This window comes from Etheostoma cragini, chromosome 8 (genome assembly GCF_013103735.1).
Source record: "Etheostoma cragini isolate CJK2018 chromosome 8, CSU_Ecrag_1.0, whole genome shotgun sequence".
Taxonomy (NCBI): Eukaryota; Metazoa; Chordata; class Actinopteri; order Perciformes; family Percidae; genus Etheostoma; species Etheostoma cragini.
The window spans coordinates 15,873,301-15,896,064 of record NC_048414.1 but is presented as its reverse complement, the minus strand read 5'-3'; the positions used below and the strand labels follow the sequence as shown (position 1 = coordinate 15,896,064).

Here is a 22,764-nt window from a genome sequence, read left to right as displayed (position 1 = left end):
GTTTAAGTTACTTCCGCAGTGGTTGCACTTTTCCGAACCGGATGCTCTGTCCATCAATATATATACGGTCTATGTTTGCGTCATGTCACGTCCAGTTATTGTGTATTTAAAGCGCCCCCTGGTGTTCAACTTGAATGAATATTTCAGGGCGTGGTTTAGGTACTTATGAGGACATATCCTGAGAGATTTGTGATGATTGGACAATCAATATGGGATCTGTAGTAAAATGTGTGTAATGTCACTCACCTGTCTTGCGCTTCTAGCTTCTAGCTCCCCCTAGTAGTGTATGTTTATATAACTGTCTGGGTATATCTGGGGCACTTATCTGAACATACCCTGTGAGTTTTGTAACGATTTGCCTTACAGTTGTGGATTTGTGTTCATTTATGTCAAGAGCCACGCCCCTTTTAAAGTTCATTGGTCAATAACCTGAAAAGTAATTGAGATATGGACATGCTTTATATAACTTGTAACAAGCTTGATCCATTGATGATTCACTGAAAATTGTGTGGCAATCGGAGCTACAGTTTTTGGGGGAGATCTCAAAAATGTGTTTTTCAAAAAATTAAAAATGGCGGGAATGTTTTCTAGGCAAGCCTTAATGATCCTTGAGGCTTTTTTTGTAGAGCACATTAACCTGCACCTGGACTACGGTGTGGGGGGCATGCACACCATTTCCAGTTATTCCCCCAAGTTTCACGTTTCCAGCTCACCAGGATTTGAGCCGGTGTGGCAGACAACATATAATAATAATAATAACTAAAACAGACAAACATAGAAGGATTCTACTGCTTCGCGGTTTAAACCCTAACAAACCAACAATAAACAAGGCTGAGGTGGAATATTGTGAAAATCCATTGTTAAGATTAGACAAGAGGAAAACTTTGGTAACAAAGAGATTGCTCCCAGATAATCGGTTAGGGGCATAAAAGTTCTATTGGGCCATTCTCTTTGAGTTGCAGGAGTTAAAGCAGCTGCATGATAAGGGAAAGTTGTCTTCCGGGACCATCTTCTTTGAAAATCAAACGCAAAAAGGCCAAAGGGCAAAACACAGACCTTACTTACAAACACATACTGTACACCTACAGATACCCTATTCCCGAGAGAGAGCTAGACTCGGCTGACAACAACAAGACCTATGTTATGGCGCCATCATTATCATCTTTGCATAACCCAAACTTCACTGCTTCAGCACGAGATAAATGCCTCATGAAAATACACAGATCCTCAGATTTGGTTCGCCACTACATGAGACTACACTGTGGTTAAACTGTAATGCTAAATCCTAAATCTCCTCAATCGAGATTTAATTAAATGCTTTTGCGTCTACTCTATCATCTCTACTCTAAGTCTCCCTGAGCTTTCTTCACATATCCAGCGTCGAGCTGCTCCTGAGTTTTCCCTAACAACAAAGCCTGAAACAGTAAAAAACACTAATGAGGTATAGTTTGTCTTTGGTGTATGGTTACACACTTTCCTCTGCACAGAAAAGTACGATAAGAGATCCTACTCTTTGATTGACATTTCGACAAAGGGGTTTTTGACCTTTAGTTCTTTTTAACCTATAGCCTGAAATAGCAGTGACAGATACCTGGAGAGCTCTCGTACACCTTGAGTTCCCTGAGGTCACTGAGGGCAGCGGCCACATTGTACTGCCAGGAATACCTCGGATGAGAACGGATAATACTCCACACTGCTTCACATCCAAACACTCATGTTGTTTTGGCAGCCTGTTTATAGGGCCGGTAAGAAAAACCTTAAAATGCAAGGAACCGTTTGTGGGCCGTTCCAGCAATAATTACTGGAAGTGTTAGTTGAGTGGACGTCGTTGTGGGATTGTACCTCAATAATGAGGCTGTCCTTAGTTTGACCCAACGAGGAGTGAACTCAACTTGGGTTTGGCGGATTACTTCTTATAATGTCCTGAAATGTTCCCTGAATGTCAGTGAGTTCAACTCTGAGCTCTGATATTATACATTTTTGCTAAATGCTCTTACGTCTCCACTAAAAGGGCTCCATTGAGCGTATTTCTGTGAGTGTGGAATGTTTTTTTTAAATTATTAGTATTATCATAATGAACAATAGAGTTACCTGCTGTTATTCACTGATAATTTGGGATGTGGTCATTGTGTCTGTTTAAATTAGTAGTCATTATTGGAGAAAGAAGGGATTATAGTGAGCCGTTATATTACACGGTGAATCAAAAAATTAGTCATTGGAGCCCATAATGACCCATGGATTATAGTGAGTTTTTAAATAACACATTATCTCTGTTAGCATTGAGGGTACATACAGTATATGTATGGTGCTACAATATAGACAAATGTTCAAACGCACATACATAGCAGCTGAGTTTACACACCCTGTATTGAGGATTTTCTGATGTGTGCCGTTAAAGTATGGGAGGCAGAAGTCTCAGTGGTAGCTGACTTAAGAGACAAAAGCCCAATCTCCCACAGACACACACAGCTTTTATCCACATTAATGCTTTTCCTTCCTCGCATACAGCAGCATCACTGTGTCTTCTGTTTTAAGTAGGAGGTCCACCACCAGTGGAAAGAGAAAACGGAAATAAAGCATTGTTTTGAGCGAGTATGACAAACCCCAGATATTTACCCATTACTACTAGTTCAGATGCCCCCTTATAGAATTAGGGTAGTCTATCAGACCCTTTCCCGAGGAAGATGAGTTGTTTTTTAAAACAACAAACATTGAATAAACAGGGAAAATAAAAATGTAGGTTTTATGGCATTTTAAAGCTGTAAACGATTGTTGTTCTCATTTCCATCCACAGTTTAAATCATTTAGAACATAATGGGAATATGCCTAAAATAACAAAAGTCAGTGTGACAAAATCTCAACTCAAAAGTCCATTAATTATTTTTTGAGCATCTATTATATGTATCACCTTAACAGTAAATAGATTAGGCTGAGGTGTGAAAAAGCTTCCATATTTTACTAGAACAATGTGTATCAAATGACGATGAAAAAGGACCCCCATAGTGATGAACCTACAAAGAATTAGCACCTGAATCTGCAGCGCCCCGCGGCTTTCCAGAGTTAAGTTGTAACACGTTTCAGCTGTCCAGCCCAAAACTTTACAGTTACGTTAACTCTCACCAGTACATTGTCATTTTCCTATAGTAGCAGGTAGCTGTTTTTGGTGAAAAAGCTCTAAAACCCACTATACACAATACCTGCACAGCACCAAACAACAGACACACTAAATTAGGGACTGGTAAACACGGGGAAGCATTTGGCAGCTACATTATTCCCTCAGGATCTGACCAAAAAGTGAGCTAAAAAAAGAGTGAAATTTAGGTTATTTTTTTTGTAGATACTGTTCCTGAAGATCAAGAATTAACTTGTTTGCTCAGATAAGCGTTTTTGATTGTTAAACCATCGAGGAAAAACCTACCCAAAACAATGTTTCATTTAAATGAAATTATTACAAATATAAAGCAAGCATCTTTATTTCTCACCCAGAGGTTGCCTGCCCAGCTGTTCCTTAAGTCCTTTCACTTGCCACTTCTTGTTGACGCTGTATATGCATTAAAGCCGATTCCTTGACATGCTTCTTTTATCTGGTGATAAAAGCTTTTTCTCTATCTTGCACGGCTGAGCTAAAGTGACAGAGGCTCTGCCGCACCTCCGGCTCTGTAATCAGCAGCCAGTGTCTGACATAGACGTTTAACTCTTCGTCCACTCCCCGTACATCTCTGCTGCCACTCGCATCTGCTCTCTCCCTTCAACACCTCAGTAAAGGAGGTCAGTCAGACGTATGGCTTTATATGGACATTGTTTACAACAGAACATTTCAGTAAGTCGCGTCTGCTCGGAATTTGTAGACATAAAGCGTATTCAACTGATGTTCTGACTTTTTTGTAATTTCTGTGTTGTGATTTTTATGAAATGGTGTGTGTGCGCGCGCGTTCGTTAGCTGAAATTGTGCTGAAAACGACTTGTCGCTTGTTTGCCAAAAATTTTCTTTCCCCCCTCCCGACACAGCTTTGTTTACTGCTCTTAAATGAAATAACCTGTTTGACCCCAACATGCTTACATGTCAATAGATCAACATTCCGGCAATATTAAATAAATAATATTTTACACATGAAAAGAGTCGTTCTACATGATGAGTGTTTACCAAGATGTACTTAAAAGTTACACAAGTAAAGGTCATTCAGTGCTTTACGTAACGTTTTGTGAGTATTTCAACAGTGGGGTATTTCTACTATCAGCTAATGATGTTGGTAAATTGCCTCTGAGACAACAAACATTTATATTTGTACTTATTACAAGTCACATATAACATTGATCAAGTGGAGGTTTAACACAAGTCAAAGAGGAGGTCAAGTGGAATAGCTACTCTGGTCACAGGTCAGACACCAAATAATTAAAATGTTAATATTATGGCTATTCTCTTTTCCAAAATCCCCCTTGAGAAAAGACCCCTGACCTTCCTCCCTCAATTCAGGTTTTTAAAATGATTGATGATTACATTACATGATTATATTGAAAAGAGTAAAATACAAATGGAGCTTATTATTTATGCATGGGAATGATCAATAAGCACAGATACTAATTTGCATAATTGACCCAACCTCTGATTTCCCCAGGTATTACATGTTCCTCTCACAAATCATTATTCATGTGCGATTGAACAGTTTTAGCTCGGTCAATGCAACAAAAACCTCAAAGGACTCTGAATCAATGTCCTTTTTCTTCACTTTTGCGTTGAATACACACAGACACACACACACGCACACACAGCAAACAGTGCATTCATATTCAAAACAGTCACTGGTTGAACCTGTGTCTAAATTTCAACAGCATGTCCGTTATTTGATTATTACTACAGCCTCTCTTTTCAGGAGCTGCACAAAAGGAGGAAATGCTTTCCTGACTCTCATAAAGGAAATACCCCCTCCCACCTTAAAACTCACAACAAGCTCAAAGCAATGTAAAGTACATACACACATTGAGGGGGATAATAAATGCACCTTGACATACTGATACTTACATGTATTGAAAAAAACCTAATGGGCTGTTTTATCAGCACCAAATAAGCAGAGTTTCGACATGTATGGTTGTTTTGTTTCAGTAAGTTGCGGATGCGTGCACCATGCAAAGCAGGCTACTGATAATAGCATTGACAGTATAACGGTACAAATTGCCAGAGTCTAATGGTTACAGCATTGAAGTACACGGAAACCACATGGAGGCAGAGGTGATCTGATAACGAGAAGAAGCTGGCATCAAAGGCAACATCAGTGTTTGTGTGTCTCTTTCTCACACACACTCAAAACTATAGACACCCATGCATGCACATGCATACTGTACACAAACTCTTGCTCTCTTTACTGTATATACGCGCACACACACACACACACAGATCCTAGCGCAGGGCCGGGGAACTCAGTGTGAATCCCGGGGAGAGAGATGTCTTGATGACAGACTAGATAAACTAAATTATACAGAGTTTTCTGCATCGCAGATCAGAAAACAAGACGCTTCTGTGCATACTGAGAGACTACATGCTGATGTTTATTTTGCGTTGGAGAATGTAATTATTTGGGTGCCATTTCTGCGGGTGATATTGAACAGTTAAACTCTCAGTTGGAAACTGTTCAATATGATATTCTTTTGTGGGGGAGGTGAGAGGATCCAGTACACTCAGAAAGTCAGATAAAAGCCTTTATTCTGTTCAGATGTGCAAACAGAAGCATCTCGGTGCTGAACTTATAGCTTCTAAGACAGTTTTTCAATTGTGTTGGTTCTTTAGTTTAAAACACAACCAGAGGAAAAAACTCCAAAGAGCATGGGACCCTACAACCAACATTAGAAGAAATATATTTCAATGTCTTTAGGTGCTTTCCCACTGGCAGTTTATTCTGAATCATGGAGCTCATGGAAAGATTTTGTACAGTGAATACTTTTCCAAACTCCAAACCAAACCAATATATACTGTACTCAAGTCCACCTGAACTTTGTGGTCTGAGGCTAGTTCGAGATAAACTACAATATGGTTGAACTGCATTCAGAACGTAATCCAGACTCAGAATAAACTAGCTGCCATGTGATAATAATAATAATAATAACACATTTTATTTAACAGCGCCTTTCTGAACACTCAAGGTTGCTTTACATACAATAAAAGACAGATACAGGGAACAGTAATTAGTACTGAAAGTCAATTAATCGGTTAGTCGATCGTCAGAAAATGAATCACCAACAAATTAGTAATTAATTGGCATTTATCAAGTGGAAATATAAAAAATGTGCTTGTTTCAGCTTCTAAAATGTTAGAATTTCATGGTTTTCCCTGTTTTATATGACGATTAACTGAATGTATTTAGGTTTATAACTGTTGGTTTGATAAAACAGACCTTGAAGACCTAATCTCCTGCTCTAGAAAATTGACATATTTTGATGATTAATGAATAAAATAATCAACAGGTTCAGCATGATGCATATTATTTGTAACAGCCCTATTGATAACTTCTTTCATAAAAGGGTAGTGGAAAAGGAGTGCTATTTTTAATTTTTTTATTTTTTTTGTGTACCATTCAGTCGGGCTCCCGACTGAGTGGCCCCCGTCCACCTGTAGATTGTTTTCCATTTTACCCACCAACGGCAAACTGGTACATTTTCTGTCCCTCTATGTTGTTCACTTAGAAAGTGGATGTCTTGTTTGACCTTTTTTCATGCAAATTCAGAATATATATATATTTGTTTCAGATTTCAGTGGGTGGAAGGCAAACAATTGTTTATAATTGTTATCACTCAGTTGAAAATAATTGTTAGTGAAACTGTTACTTAGCTGTACATGAGTGAAAAGAGCTGGTACACGGGTTCCAGTAGTTTTTTTGTTTTTCCTGGTGGCTCATACTGCTTTACTAGGATAGGAGGTAATACACAGTCTTTCAGAACAATAGACTTTTTCATTGGAGACATTTGGGAATATACAGTTACTTATCTGACAAAATATCCAGTCAAATTGCCTTCTGTGTTTGTGTGATAAACTGGGGACACACCTCAATCTTGCCATAACCAAAAGATAAACTCTGAAATACAGTTTCAATTTGTGCTCTCTCATAAATAACCTACTCGGTCTGGACTGTGATACGGCAAGATATAGGGCTAGAAAGTGCTTGGTGTGCAGTGACAGAAAATGCAGCTTGTGAGTTTTTTTTGGACTCTGAACCGTGATAAGAACCACCATCCATGAGATGGCAATACCACAGTTGTATTAATTTCTGCTCCTTGCTTTTGACTTTTATGTTTGAGATTCAGGAACCAAAAACTCTTCCTCTGCCAAAAGATTGTCTGCATCTGGTGCTGCCAGCTACTCTACAGTAACGACACAATTTTAATCATCTGTTCTGAATTTAAAATGCTCCTCAATCAAAATTTTCACCTTGAGGGAATCTGCCAAGCCACCGGTCACGACGCCTTTTCCTGCTGTGTGTGTGTGTGTGCGTGTGTGTGCGTGCGTGTGTGTGCGTGCGTGTGCGTGTGTGTGTTGGTGCATATGCCTGGGGGGGAAGTGAGTGTGTATACTGGAGTTGATGTGTGCACCAAGCATATATTAAAAAACCCTCTCGATGACTCTTCCTAGCAGGGAAAGTCACTGAGCCACTGATGGACTCACCATAACTGGCCGTGTTTGATTTTGTGCATGCATGTGTGTATTGGTGCATATGCCTGGGGGGAAAGTGAGTGTTTGTACACTGTACTTTGGAGTTAATTTGTAAACCAAGCAGATATTAAAACCATCTCAATGTCAATGACTCCTCCTAGCAGGGAAAGTCACTGAGCCACTGATATACTCACTATAACTGGCCCTGTGCGGCAGTACTATGGGTGTGTGTGTGCCTGAGACAATGTGACACAGGAAACAACCCTCTACTGATGACTGATGGCCAGACCCAACTGTCCTGACCTCGCTTATGTGTGGTCACTGCTATTGAGGTGACAGAGATTATGTGTCCAAAACATAATGTCCAGACTAAACACAAAGCAACCCTGGTCACCTCACTAATTTGCTGCTGACTTGTCCTTTTTAAAGGCAAATTCTTCACTTTAGGGTTTTTTGTATAAGCACATCCTGCCGGATATAGACCAACACTTCACTGTTCCTGAACTGAATTGACTGTTAAGCTTAGGCTTATGCAATATCTTTCCATCTTTTGTTCCCAGGAGCTGGAGGCCAACCTCAGCATCTCCAGGCACACTTATCTTAACTACGCTGAAAATGGCTGTGAGAAGGCTTTGTGCCAAATGTTGAGCAGAATAGGTATTTTTTTTGGTTAAAAAGAGACCTTTTTTGATTGCAAACTGTAAATAAATACAGTAAATACAGCCGGAACAAAGGCAGAGTTCTTTGGTCGCACATTTAACACAACTGCTCATCCATTCATTACAGAAATTACACATTGGTTCATCCAGGAGTCACAATATGCAATCACAATATGGACCATGATGTTTTTGTGAATTTTTCCTGCTCTCCCATTGTCCGACTAGTTTAAAGCACGACTCATTTCTACCTCTTGTGGTAATTAAACGTGAGGGCTCACCATAGAGACTCATCCCTCCACTACACACCCAAGAGACATATTCTTCATGGGCATGCATGAACACACATAGAGCCACAAACATAGTACACCTACACACTTTCTATGCACATGCGCTTGCAGCACACACACTCAGAACAATGTTCGCTGTTGTTCAAAATCATAAAAGCTCAATACTAGTGCCCCTGGGCCAGTTTTCACCCAGACACATAGACGAGAGCAGAATTTTTCACAGGGAAGCAGGCTTTTGTGTGAATGGACAAAGGGAGTCTCCTTCCTCCTCTACTCCTCTCTTCCCCTAAATCCTATTATGTGCCACCATGCGTCTCCCACACGGCTGTTTCCAAGTTACCGGCAGCACCGGCTGCCAATCCTGCTTAATTGCCTCCTGTGTAGAGTGACGGCTGACGAGAGCGAGCTGTCCTCACCTTTTCCTGCAGCTTGTTCGCTACTACCTCACCAAAGGACAAACTCCCACCTGGGAACCATATTGTATACCTTTGGGAAATAGTACAGTCGTGTTGACCTAGAGAGAAACTTCAGTAACCAACCTGGGGACTTACTGTATGAAAAATAAATATTGCTAAGGGACTTTTAATTATGAGATCTGTTCTCAATTAAGAAAACCGCTCTGTGGGGACAAATAATTTAAGCTTTTATAGACACTTAGGGATGGAAAGCACATGGATATGAAACGCTTTGAATAGGAAATGTCTTGTTAGAGATAACAAAGTAAAGAACAGTGAATAAAACAATAACAGCAGGCAATGTTTGTTTAAACGATAAGCTGCTTTCTTCACTAACCTTTGCTCGAGCCTGGAGAAAAAGAAAAGGTCTTCTCGCTCACTCTCGCTCGCAGAATTTACCACCCTGTTGCTCCTGGTTTCCTCTTCCTTTGTTGCGACTTCCTCACAAATAGATCCTCCTCATCCTCAGGACCGGGGCTTAAATTAACAGCTCATGAGGGAAGCCAGACGGAAGAGAAAGAAAACACACCAGAGAAGAAAAGAAACACTTCTCTTCTCGCCCCTAAGTCCTCCTTGGCAGTGTATCCCCATCCGTCAGAGCACAGCGACTGAGTGTGTGTGTGTGTGTGTGTGTGTCTGTGTGTGTGTGTGTGTGTGCGAGAGAGAGAGATGAAACGATACTGAGTAAGTGGGCGAGTGAGAGAGAAAGTGGGAGGGAGGAACAGGGAGCTTGTGTGTATGGAATGGAGGGTGATCCTCAATGGATATATGCATTCCTTCCCGACAGAAGCCACAAGGTCAGTTGCTTTTACAGCAACAAGACTTGGTTTCCTCTTGAGGGAAAAGATTTCCTGTTAGTTCTCCACTCAACTTCCCTCGTGAGTAAACTCTCCCTGCGTTTTGTGCCTTCTAACCCTACCCCCCCCCCTCGCAAACACAATCTCCTATCTGTTGTTGTCGCTTCATTCATTAGCATCCTTGTGAGAGTACATCTAATGCCTCTCCCAACTCTGCCTGTCTAGAGGTTGTTACACCGACAAGGAATGTACTGCAGTTTCATTTTGGATACATACTGTACAAAAATACAAACAAACAGAAACTTTAACTTAACTTGTGTCAAACCCACAAGTTAACTGAAAAAATGAAAACCGCATTCACACATGCATAATCTAGTTTTTTTTTCTGCTCTGTTCTAGGGCTGCACAATTAATCAAATTTGTGTGATCGAGTGTTTTTTTTTTTTTGAAGGCGTCATTTCATAGAACGCTCCAGTTTTTTTTGCATAGCGCATCTACCGCGCCGTAAACCCATGTGCTCATGAGCCAATCAGTTGTTCCTGCACCGCGCAGCTTAGTTTCTAGATGGAGACAGTCACAGAGGACAGAGGGACGGGAGGAAAACTCAACAGATGCAGTCGGTTATACGTTGGTCTCAAGGTTTACCAGTTTACCAGTAAACGCAAAATGTTGTCCCGTCTGTTGCTTTTCAGACAACAGCAGTGACCAGTGCTAGTCGGTGCTAGTTAGTGTCTGTTAGCTGTTAGCTCCTCCAGGACCCACCGGGTTTCGTCTGTAAAGCCGTGCCTGTGTTGGATCTCCCCTCTACTCTCTCGTCTTACTCTCCACGTAGCCCCGCCACACAGTGCTGGTCCACACTTCTGACATTTGTCTACAGTTACATTTTTTACACAGCTTTATATTGTTAAGTATGAGGGGCAAACCTGTATTTGTACCAGTGTTTCCGCGGGTAACTCTGCTATCGCTGCCGCCACGGCAAAGAACACAGAAGAAGTTATTGAATGCAACTAACTTCAGTTTGTAGAGTAACAGCGTGTGTGAAGGAGCTGCTGGAACTGGGCAAGAGATGTGACCCATGGCCAGAATATCATAGTTCATAAAAAAGCAGCGCAGTGACGAGACAGACATTTCATACACACGACGTGTGTATCCGCCATTCGACCCGTGCTCACATTGAGTCAGCCGTCTCTGTGAGTAGCGTCCATCACACTCCCTCTCGCAGTTATAAATAGCCTATGTGACGATAAAGTTTGTTTCGGTTAAAATCAACAAATAATCGTGATCAAAATTTTGATCAAAATAATCATGATTATCATTTGGGCCATAATCGTGCAGCCCTACTATTTAGTATTAACAGTACCATTAATACAATGGTAGACACAAAGCCAACACAAACCACAGTGTGGAGCTAAAACAATTTGTTAATGTAATGCTTTTATTTGTCATATTCTGTATGCTGGTAAATTAAATATCTTTGAGTTCAGGGGCCAACCTGACAGCTTCCTCAACTATGTTGACAAAGTTTCAATCCATCCATCCACCACGGGCTAACTGACAGTTCACACCACAGATGAAGTGGTAGAGAATCTCCCTGGAGCGGGGAAAGAAAGGGTATAAACATCTGCAACGTGCAGCGTCATCAGGACTGGGCGAGCAAAGGGGGCTCCCGTGACGTACCGAGGGTATTGTGCCGTCTCGGCGGACGGGTGAGGCTCTGGGACATATTGCCGCATGCAGCAGGCGGAGGAAGCTCTGATTAGAGCCAGTTTTATGTCAAGGAGAGAAAGTTTACCTGAGGCAAACTGTAAGGGGATTGGGCTGTATGAAGACCAGCCAGGAGAAAGTATGCACAGCAGCGATACAATGAGTGTGTGTCTGCATGTGGACTTTGAGAGCGTTTGAGGAAATAACTTAGCTAGTCATTTCCAATGCAGCACTATCATTCACGGGCCATCTTTTTTGTGCTGTTCTCTCTTTGTGACCAACAATAAGTACAGATGCCCTTAGCAAGTGCTGGCTTAAAGCACAGCTTTTGGTTTTAAGTAAATCATATCACAGTTGCACTGCATCTGAACCAAAAACTGCAAATATGAAATGAACATATCCAAAAAAGATGATTTTATTTGTCACAGAGAAGAGCTGTGATGAAATTCTTGCCAGGATTGCTGTTTTTATATGGAACGCTCACCCACAGTGCCAGCTAGTAAATATTACACATTTCTCTTTCAACTCTTGTGAAATATTGAGCGGTTTGAAATGTATTCGGGAAATGAGGTCATGATAAATGAACGCAAAGCAGGCAGCACTTAGTCACAAGAAAGTGCCTCTGATGATGATCATACTGTAAATACATCAGTCATTTTGTGCAATGCCTGTACAAAGGTGGGCGTTTCACCTCCACGTGTGTGCCATCTCTGCAGACTGGAGAGAGTACACAGAGTTTGTCAGTGTTGTATTTAATACTTGAGTTGAAATGTGTTCCATGCAGCTGTGCTCATTAATAAAACAAATGGCTTCGTATCATCCGGCCATAGTAGTACCTCCTTACAGGTTAAAATAATCTTCTCCACTTCCCTTTTCTCTTTCTGTTTAAATGTTCCTACTTCCTTTCTAAGATTCAGAAGATAAGAGTTATTCTTCCCAGCGTGGTTTTTCCTCCTTTTAGCCAAGCTCTGGGAGATTTCTTTGAATTTTTTTTAGGAGGCCCCGTAAATGTAGAGGATCAGCTTACACGGTTCACTATTAAACCTGCAGGGTATTTGATACAGATGTGACTTTCAATCTACCAAAAAAACAAAAACAGAATTCAGCTTGGCCTTTGTATTATATGGTCCAAGTGCAACAAAATTACCTATTTTATTTTTTGTCCTTTTGCCTGTCTTAGATAATTCTCCCTTCTACTGCACAGGCCTCTGGAACTGGGTTACTTTCGATTGGAGGGAAATTGTAGTGAATTTTTTAAATGAATTTGACCTGTAGATATTTATGCAAAATGTAGCCCAGCTATGAAATATTGTTGTGCAGCTGATGTCGTGTAGTCCCATGGTAATAAAGTGAGTGAATGCGGTTGTCAAGCTCTTCTCAGGGGCCCGGCTTAAGCACACTAGATCGAGGTCAGAGTAGGCATGGGGAATTGTACAAATCCCTGCAAGTCATTTCATGTCCTCTGGTTTTTAGATGGATGCTGCTAAGAGAAACCTGCATCCTGCTGCTTTCTAATGACTCGGCCAATCATCAAATACCACTTTTGGACGTTTTTTACAATTTTTTTGCTTTCGCTTTGGTTAAATTTAAAAGGTTAAAAAAAAAAGGAGGAAGAACAGGGAATTCTGCCATTTAAGTCCCCAAATTATCTGTTACTTGTTAGAGCTGTGCGTAGTGTTTCAAGTATAAGCTTTGGAAGTGGTAAGGACACCGCACCTCCACCCCTTCATTTGATCGTGACATGCTTGTTCTGATACAGCCTTTACAGAAGGAAAAAGCAGAGACAATATCAGCTGTCAATCACCTCACTTGTGGCTGTCCGCATGCTTTTTCTCATTCAGGGAAGTGTGTCCTAATTGCCTCGAAGTAGTGTTTCTTTTTTCCTAGGCTTAAAACCCCATCTTGAAAGCAATAGGGTGTCACTTAACATCAGCAATTACAAGACTCAATCATAATTTGCTCAGGCATCTGACAAATATTAAGATATTCATTTTTTTCCTCCTCCAAAAACAAACAAACCCAGTGAACACATTAATATGCTGCCGAAAAGGCGCTAGTTTTTATGGTCCTTTTTGAATACTTGTTGTTCTGATCTAAGCAGCTGCAATTCTCACCAAAATCAACGTCTGGAGGGAATCACAACATGAGATTATATGCATACTTAGACACAGAGAAATTAGCTTTCATTGTTGCAGAATATAACTTTAAATGGCATTTTTTTGGCTAAATTGTTTTTTTAGGGGATTATTTACTAAGAATAAAACCTCCATCTTTTCCTACTTTAAGCTTTTTCGACTTTGTACTGCAGAAGAAGTGAAAGGTCTTTCACTGACAGGTTTTGTGACATACGTCCACTGTGTTTTGTTTTCTTTGAATCAGTCATATATAGCTAATCAATGTCATCTCAGACTGCATGTGACGTGACAAATCGGTCCTGGCATCAAGCTGAAATAGCTTCTTTTTTTTCTCTCAGGAGTCACTCTGTCCAAACTTCAAACTTCTGCAGCTGTCATCATATTGCCAAGCCTGAGGTCAGCTCTGGTGTTACTGTTTCTATTCCACCAGCATTTCACCATCATCCCATTATAACTAACATTTGTACTGTCAAAACAAAACACAATAAAAACGCACTACTGTTCTTCTTCCATCTGCATCATGTACTGTTCGCATTTTCTCTTCCAAATTGAGTGTCCTTTAGAAATGAGATGTTCATTGGTGAAAAAGGATACTTGATAGAACTTACTTAAAACAGGAATTAATGTATAATTGGTAAATTGTATATTTTTGGCCTAAGGACTGGTGGTCGGACAAAACGTAACTTTAGGCATTTTTTTTAAATAATTGTCTGGTAGTGTTCATTCAAGCCTTATACTTATACTAATAGTAAACTTATTTAAATTACAGGCTTGGCATCATAGACAAAAAAAATACTTTTTGAATATTTTGTTGATTCATTAAATTAGTAAGAATATTAAACTAAATCCACTAATTATCAGATTTTTTACAGACCCATTAAATTGCATGTTTTTTATTTGCTTTCATTTTATTTAAAGACAGTATTCAATTATGGATCTTCAATATTTAATATTTGTGACAAGTTTGGTGATGAGAAAATTGTTTCTGTGATGTGCAAAGTTGTAGAGGTGACAGATTTGGAAATTGTGCTGTGAGGCCAACTGCGAAATGGGGGGATTTATAGAAGAGACAAATCATTTTTAAAAGACAAAATCCTACCAAACTTACACAACCCAAATGGCTTTGTCCTTAAAACTATTACTTTTATAGGCAAATACTCATACACCTAATACCTACATTAGAATGCCTCCTAAATCATAATTTGTTTTTGTGTTTTGTGTTTAGTTTTTTGTGTTTTTGTATAACGTACTCAAAAGATGAAGAGGCCAAGAGAAATGTCAAGCGACACAGAACCACTCCATAAAATATTTACCAGCTGTCAATAATATGTCTGCTCTTTTTATCCTTGCCTGTGTGTACACAAGAAAGCCTCAGAGTAACGTCACCTATCAGGATACTTGAAGCCTCAGTGGGCATCAACTGTCAGTCAAACTGAAACAGACTAATTAAACTGGAGGTCCTTGTAAATTTTGTATGAGGTTTTGGGGAAAAGCTTTCAAGAAGAAGTTGTGAGTATCTCCAATGCCCCTGTATGTGGTAACCCACTTTTGGCAAAAAAAACAACCTCATCATGGTCACTGTCACAGCCCGAGACCTTGTTGTTGCTGTCATAAAGCACTGGGATTACTTTTGTGTTTGTGATGAAAGATGATGCATTAATACAAAAATCCTCCCCTGAGATAAGGTTGTTTTTTGTATAAAGTTTAACAATTTTTCACCTCGAGCAATGGTCTTTCATGACGTATGATGCCTTCACTGTCAATTTGGTCCAAGGTAATTAGTGAGAAAACTATGCAGGAAATATCATCGCTAAGATTAACTCCACTCTCTCCCGGACCCTTTGTCTGCAAAGCATCTTTTTTCTTTACAGCCTCGATAATAAATTAAAACAGTGCTTCAGGACAGCAGGTTGTAAAAATGGTAGTGACTGTAGATCAATTGCTTTAAAGTTACGTGCGTAGTTTCTGTCTCCCCCATGAGGAATTCTAAATAATGACAACAAACCGTTCGGCGTATCCACATGATACAGCCTTCCGTGATCACGTTCCCCCCCCCCACTCTCCACACAACTCTTTCACACTCTGTGAAAGAGTTGTGTGGAGCTGATAATCTTAATTAATTTCGTAGCAACTTTGTAGTTACTGAATGTAACGGACGTTTGGTTATATCAAAACGTTACGCACTAAAGCTTTAAGGTTCCTGTGACAGGGTTTAACTTGACCTACGGCAAATGTATGCAATATTAAAGGGAGATGGGTAATATATGGAAAGAATAAGCAAAATTCAACACAAAAATGTTGTGTTTAAGTTCAGGGGTGTTATCAGTGACTGATGATATCTTATGCTGATCTCTCAAGAACAGAAGCAGCATTAATGGTCATAAATGCAAAGATTAATTAAGAAAAGCAACTTTGTGCTGCCTTCAAATTTGTGAATGACAAACCGGTTAGATTTTATGTTTAATGTTGTAGTTTTTTTTTTTTTTAGCTGAAGAAAGAAAAGAAAAAAAAAGTATTAGGTGCCATCTTTTGTATAACAAGAAATACTTCAAGAACTTCCTGCCTCACTTCTAATTAGCCTTTTATAGATCAGGATTCTGTATCATGCCAACTTTATTGATAATAATTGCGTCAGCAATATGCCACAAATTAAAACCAGAGAAGCATTGACAAGACCATCCAAGAAGATAAGGTGAAATACAACTTTTTCTGACGTAAATGCAAAAATATTTAACGACAACATTAAGCTGCAAATCTTTGCGATGAGAGGTTTTTGTTATGTCTGCCCTAGTCAAATCTAACACACCTGGTTGTTTGGGTCCTTGTGTCTCAGACGGTGATTCACTGCTCTAGCTAACTGCTCTAATCTTGAAAAACAGATTTAACATTTGATCAAATTACCTCCTCTATCAGATTTGACCACAATGAGGCAGACACAAACAATGCACTGCCAAAATTCCACTGTTAAGGGCAGCAGTAAGGATTACTGGACCAACATCTCCGTATTGCTTTCAATATACTGTTTGACAATCAGGGTAACAAAAAGGCTGCAGCAGCACAAGGTAAAACATACACTATATCATATGCATCTTCAACCGCCATCTCAGATGACTATAATCAATATATTATCTTAATCATCGTCTTTTATGAGATCTGTTAAAGAAATTAGCAAAACCTGCGAAAGACTCATTTTAAGGCTTTAAAGATATTGTTCTTCACATATCAGGTCAGTCTATAAAAAACTGTTTTGCCTTCACAATGCAACTGGAAAAAAAGAGGTTAAAAAAATAATGTCACCAACAGTCTCATGTATTTTCAATGTTCATTCATGCTACTCTGTGGATGAATAAATGAATATCCAGAAAAGAAACAGCAATGCTTGATGATGAAAATGATGTTAACATGTCAGTAGTTTCCCCGTTAGAAGCGGGGGGGAGTGTCCCTTGTGCTCACAATGGTCATTTATTCATAGTAAGTGTTGCCATAAGTCTTAAAATCCATAAGTGATGTAACCCGTCGGAGAAGAGAAGACACTTCTTCCTTGCTATAATAACTTTTTAAATCACAGCTGCCAATTGTTGCACTAGCCCGCAACTCTTACTACAAACAGTGTTTTAAAAGCAGTGGTGAAGTGAAAGTAAAATTATTCATCGAACGTGAAACATTTATATGCATGGTAAATATGACCCGCCTTTCTCTTCATACATCCATGTCCTTTCCCCTGTCCTGTCCACAAGCACAAACAGAATAGTGTTGCAGTGCTGCTGTGTATGAACACCAGATTTCTTTCCAAACACACACATAGAACAAACAAATATCAGACTGTGAGGAAATATTCGCTGAATTTGCCAAAACAGTGTACTGTATTAGAATCACGGACTCCACCTTTACATCATTTAACCAAACAATTGGAAGTGAAAGTAGTGACAGGTCGATGGCTTTACAAGATAAGGTAAATAGACCTCCAAAGTTATTTTAATTAATCCTGAAAGAGACATAATTTATGCACCAAATTTATTGACAATCATAGCTAAAAATACTACCACACAAAGAAATGCTTAGACGCCCCCTAACACTAAAGTTGCAACTTACTGAAATAAACCTGAAAGCTGTATAAAAAAAAAAATAACTAATGTGAAATTTATGAAAACCTCAGGTAGGTTTTCCTGAAGAGCTAAATAAAGTATACTACGTTGTCTGCACCCCTGTTTCTGGGAGCGGATGAGGTGTTGCTATGGTATTCAGTTCAAGGAGACAAACATTAACTTTCATTGAAGCTTTTACGGAAGTCCTCCACGAGGCCTTCTAGAGAAAGGGCACTCATACTGTCAACATGGCAAAGGACTATTTTTATAATGTTTACATTTGAGGCTTTTAGTGACATGCTTATCCAGAGGAGCTTAAAATGAGTCAGTAAGTAATAGCTCAGGGAAACAGCCACATGATGCACAGTTGCTGTGGGGACCGAATCGCTTAAACTTCCTCTGTAACTACAACACTGCATCCACATTGCAGTCTTTCCTGAACAGATGTCTTGATAACCGGAACTCATGACACACAACATTGCCGCCAACCACTTTACACTGTGAAGCCTTACCCCTCTGTCTGAACACTCAGTGTGTAAGGATTTTAAATTGATATAAAACTCAGCATACCCTCTTATTTGTGATTTTTCTTTCGACAAATATTTGTTTTCTTTACAAATTTAGAAAACAAGTTACTTCCCGAGACTATTTTGCAGATCCACGTCGCTGCGTCCGGAACTTAGCGCGCACAAGACAATTGTGATTGGTTTAAAGAAATGAAATCAACCCCGAGTGTTTTATTCTCCTGTTCCAGAATGTATCTGTGATGTAGCCAGACATCATTCCAGAGTGCTGTGGAGGTAGATCCGGCAATACAAGACTACTTGATTTTGAGTGTTAAATCTTTTACTAAGAACTTTTTAGGTGACGTGCTACACTGGAGAGCTGATCACATTAGTCATAGGTAATAAGATACTAAATAGAGGGTTAAAGTAGTACAAGTAGGTTACAAATAGAAGAACAGAAAAGCAAAATTCTTGTATTTTTAACAGTTGTTGATTAGAAATGGAATAATCAGGACTTTAATCTTCAATCAACATAAGAGCCATTTGATGTGATTGCACAAGGTCGTTAGACAGCTATTCAGACTGCATTCGCGTGCGCGCGCGCGTGTGTGTGTGTGTGTGGGTGTGTGGGTGTGTGCGTGCGTAGCTGCTTAAAACCAAGTGAACCGGCAATGTGAGTGGAGCTCTTTGGAGCACATCCTCATGACTGATGAGCTGACCTCTGACCTCAGTGTGTGTGACGGCACTGCAAAATCCCTCTGCCTCTATAGAAGCTGCACATGCATGTAAGCCTGAAGCTACTAGCTAATATATTCAATCCAATAAATCTAAAACCCATATCTTTTTCCCAAGCTCCAATTAGATAAATGATTCTGGCTGTTTAAATATGGTCCTGCTCTGTAAAAAGCAAAAGGTGGATAGCATGACCAATTTGTGGGCATTTCTAGAACCAGTCTCTGAACAGATACGACTTGCTCTGCCTTAAATATCACTATATCGGCCAATATTTACTAAAAACAGAGAATCTGCATTACTACTCAATTGATTGAAGTGAAGGAGCAGAGCCAGTAAATAGTGCGCGTGGCAAAAATATCAAGTTAGTGTACAGCACATGGATGTACAGCAGAGTTTTCAGTTTTGTGAACTGTATCAAAGCTGTAGCAGGAAAACACTGTGACGCCGACAACATATGTTATGCCAAAACAGTGACAGGTACTCCTCCGGTGTAACAGAAGCACTTTGAGCTGCAGGGACTGGACCGGAGGTGTATAGTGTATAGATAATCAGGTAAAAAATGTAACCACTGTCCATCCTTATTCAGTGCACTAGGTATATTAAACTCCAGGTAACCATGGCAACAGTATTTCTACTTCATCCTACATTAGGGGTTAATTCTCACTGGTGAAACTGGCACACTAACCAAGGGGTTTTGACTGTAGTTAAGTGGCCGTAGTACATTGTTGGACGAAGTTCTCAGATTCATGACTTTTGAGTAAAAGTATAAATATAACAGTATAAAATGTTGTCTGTCGTAAGTAAATGTTCTGCATTCAAGAATGTACAGTACTCAAGTAAAAGTATACATGTACAATGTATTTTAGGCCGGAAAAGAAAAAGTAATAATTTTGCAGAATTTTCCTTTTCTAAATGTTCTACTATACATTATATAATATTGCTTTGTTAGTATTCATACATTAAGATGTAAGCAGTATCTTAATATTTTAGCAGGTTATTCTAATGTGTCATATTTTGTGATGATTATGTTTTTAAAAACCTAATCTGCAAATGAATGGGTCACTATTGTAAAATAAATGCAATTGGAGTAAAAAGTAAAATATCAGCCTCCTAAATGTAGTGCATATATAATAGCAGAAAATGAAAGACTAAGTATTTCTTTGCCATGTTTCTTGTATTTTTGAAATGCTTATAAATGTGTTTTAATAGACTTGAAGATGATTTACTCAGGCTATATCTCTACAGTGCAGTAAATAAATACTGTCTGTGAAATAGAGTACAATTTACGAAAGAAAGCATTCGCTCCAATGAAGCGTCCTCAAGGAAACCACTAAACCCTTAGCAGTCCAGAGTTTCTGACTCCCAAAGAAGAGAAACAAAAAGAGGGGAATTTCATATTGGGAAGAATAAATAGGCTATCACAGAGAAGCATTAAGTACCATAAGAGAGAGGGAAAAACTTAATTACGATTACACGGTGTCTTTTGTTATTCCAGTCAGTGGCTACACAAGACAGAGCTGTCACATCATCCAAGGATGAATCACCCGAGGATCATTTGTGAAACCAACAATATAATTATAGAAGCTCACAGGAAAGAAGACAAAGTACAGGAAAAAGCAATTCAACTGCGTTAAAACAGTATGACGATAACTCAACAAATCAAAAAGGAATTACTGCTAAAACAAAATGCTTTGCACAACCCAATCAAGCCTTTCAGGTCATCAGGCAGAGGCTTTCTAGCTGTACCCAGAATCTGGTCCAGGTCTGGTGAGGGGGGCCTTAAGTTACTTTGGTCCTGCTCTCTGGAGCAAACTGCCGGGGTCTACATTTAGAAACAAATTCAAAACCTTTTTATTCTATCAGGCATTTGTTTAATGTGTGTGTGTGTGTGTGTGTGTGTGTGGTTGCACTGTCCTGCATGTTTTTGTTGGTTGTCTTGCTGTGTATTGTTATATCCACTCATGCTTTGTTTTAATGTATATGCAGTATTTTGTTTTATGTGAAGCACTTTAGGTTTAAATGTAATGAAAGGTGCTATATAAATAAAATTGGCATTGCAATTTGCATTTAGAAGAGATCTTATTTCTATTGGCTCTTATTTCTATTGGCTTTCAGTGCAATCCTAAAATCTTGCGGTCAGTTCCTCTTGTATGCTAGCCTGACATTGCCAGACCAAATCCTTGATGTGAATTAGTCTGTAACCTCTCAATGCATTTTCAATTTCCAAGAGGCATTATCAACAGGTATCAAAATGCGACCATGTCCACCCAGTGGAGATGGCCAATCACAGCACATTAAGGTGGGACTTGAAAAATGTAAACACACGACAGTGTGCAGAGATAAGATGGTATTTTGAGTTGGTATATTAAACATTTGCCAAATCCTGTCAGAAGGACGTAGGGCATTTTTATAATTTTATATTTTTTCTAAATTCTGTGTTTTACGATTTAAGAACATTTGTCTAATCATGTGGAAGATGAATAGAATTCCAACAGTTCAAAAAGAAAATATTCAAACTTGAATGAATGCATTCATTTGATATAATATACAAAAATGTATCACAGGAAGTGCTTTAACACAGTTAGAGCTGTGATTGGCCTGGCAAGTCTCCAGCCGCTGGAAATCTGTCCAAAGTAGAGGGGACCGGGGACATCTGCCAGAGCACAAAAACATAAGCTCTCTGATTTGACTTGTTCCCAGGCAACTTGTATGCTAGTCCCATTAAGGCAAATGATCCAGTATCTCTGAGACCACCAACAAGGATAACAGATGGGCAGAAGATTTATTAACAGTATAGATCTCAACAGGCCTGCAACACATTATTTAGTGAGAAATGTCACAAACTCGGACATGATATAAGCCCTACACAGCAAATAATCATGTTTTCCTCAATTTTGGGCTGTGTGCGATAAGTGCTTCGTGAATGCTGTGAAATGACGCAGTGAAATTATGAAATTTCACAACCGCAGGGCCTCCACCAAGTGTCCTCAAATGAGGCCAGAATTATGTTTTCATGTCATAGTTTGTTGAAATCCGGCATGTTGTGTCTGTTTGACTTTTCTGTAACCGTCCTCACATCCATCTGATGATCAAAAAGCCTTCTCTGTTCAGCTTGAGTGACTTCTTTTCCCATTTTGGATTGGGAGGGCTGGGATATGGAGAATATTGCAAATCTAATTATAGCAAGGTTTTCACACTCAGAGCTCAGCTGAGCCAATGGTGACACAGTTTTTTGGGGTCGCCTTGAGGAAAGCCGAGATTAGCTTTGATCGTACACAAACACACACACACACACACACAAACACAAACACACACACACACACACACACACAAACAGGCATATTGTGTCTTGTCTTTCATCTGTTCTCACTGTTTGATTCTGTGTGTGTGTTTGTGTGTGTGTGATTGGTGGGAGGAAGTAGAGAGACATGGAGAGAGACAGACACTCTTGCCCTCTCTGAGACATTGGAAAAGGCAGACAAGGTGATTTCAATTTCATTTGTCATGAATCCCAACACATAAACTCAACATGACAGAAGACAGACACTACACAGGCTATGACCAACACTTGGAGTCCACTGTATACTGACATACACACACAGTTTTCAGGTTGTTTATCTATTATAACCAAGATGGCATATTTCCGTATTCAGTATCAGGTCCAATCTGGGCATATTTCAATGGATCGATATCCGCTTACATAAAGCGGATCATAGAACAATCTTTGCTTTATTGTATTGCTCTGTGTTTTGTCACGTCAGC

General features: G+C 39.5%; 1 protein-coding gene and 1 long non-coding RNA gene across 4 annotated transcripts in view; one reads left to right on the top strand and one right to left on the bottom strand.

Moving 5' to 3' along the window:
- shisal1b (shisa like 1b) overlaps positions 1-9,657 on the bottom strand; it is a 36,071-nt gene extending 26,414 nt beyond the window's left edge. For 2 of the 3 annotated variants that reach the window (XM_034879267.1, XM_034879265.1), the window contains exon 1: positions 9,378-9,657. The gene's annotated coding sequence lies outside the window, so the exon portion shown is untranslated. Of the gene's footprint in view, positions 1-3,482; positions 3,685-9,377 lie in introns of those variants that run through there. The other variant, XM_034879266.1, reaches the window with a different exon arrangement.
- LOC117949202 overlaps positions 1-22,764 on the top strand; it is an 83,811-nt gene that overhangs the window by 32,255 nt on the left and 28,792 nt on the right. The window lies entirely within an intron of this gene.